This window comes from Bison bison, unplaced genomic scaffold, assembly GCF_000754665.1.
Source record: "Bison bison bison isolate TAMUID 2011002044 unplaced genomic scaffold, Bison_UMD1.0 scf7180017864135, whole genome shotgun sequence".
Classification (NCBI taxonomy): domain Eukaryota; kingdom Metazoa; phylum Chordata; class Mammalia; order Artiodactyla; family Bovidae; genus Bison; species Bison bison.
This window is the reverse complement of record NW_011494707.1, coordinates 6,567,984-6,568,772: the sequence shown is the minus strand read 5'-3', so window position 1 is coordinate 6,568,772 and position 789 is coordinate 6,567,984. Positions and strand designations below refer to the sequence as shown.

General features: G+C 51.5%; 1 protein-coding gene across 2 annotated transcripts in view; it reads left to right on the top strand.

The window, feature by feature from the left end:
- The first annotated feature begins 60 nt into the window (after positions 1–60).
- Positions 61–789, top strand: part of MYH11 (myosin, heavy chain 11, smooth muscle) — a 130,093-nt gene continuing 129,364 nt past the window's right edge. For both annotated transcript variants that reach the window (XM_010839893.1, XM_010839894.1), the window contains exon 1: positions 61–174. The gene's annotated coding sequence lies outside the window, so the exon portion shown is untranslated. The remainder of the gene's footprint in view (positions 175–789) is intronic.

The following is a 789-nucleotide window of genomic DNA, read 5'->3' as shown; positions in this document are numbered from 1 at the left end:
CCCCACCCCGCCCTCCTCGGCTGCCTCCCCTTTCCCACCCGCGGGCAGCTCCGGATGTATAAAAAGAGGCGTCCCGGGCGACCGCGGAGATTTGGACGCCCCTGCCTGGGAGGTGTACCAGATCTGAGCTCTCCGTCAAGTTTCTACTCCGCTCTGCCCCCCAGTTGGAGATCTGTAAGTATGTGGTCCTGCGGGGGACGAAGTTGAGTCCGGGGTTACAGGATCCTGCAGGGCATCCTATAGGGGCTGGAGAGCCATGAGGCGCATCTGTTGCCATCCTCTTAAGGACCACTGGGGAGGGGCTGAGGGGTCACAATTTTCATTTCTCTTTGCCCCGTCATCCTAGATTTTCCCCAAAGCAGCATCTCCCAAGGTAGCCAATGAGAAGTACTCCCTTGGGGGTACTTACTAAAGATAATGCCTGGGCCCATCTCCGGTTACTTTAGAATCTTCAGAAAAACTGTACTCTATGTGTATAAGTCCCAGATGATTCTTGTTATGAGGAGACTCTGGAAGATACGCTGCCTTGGAAATATCAAAGATCCAGCTTCCACTGAAAAGTCATTTCCTATCTCACAGGCAGGCAAGGTGTGGCTCCAGGTGGAGTTGGAAGCATCAGTTTAAAAAACCGTGGGCAGAAGGGGAAGTGTTTTCCCCCAGTCTAGAGCAGCAGTCCCAACCTTTTTGGCATCCCCATGGAAGACAATTTTTGATGGACCAGGGTAGGGGGATGGTTTCAGGATGATTCAATCACATTAAATTTATTGTGCTCTTTATGTCTAATCTAAT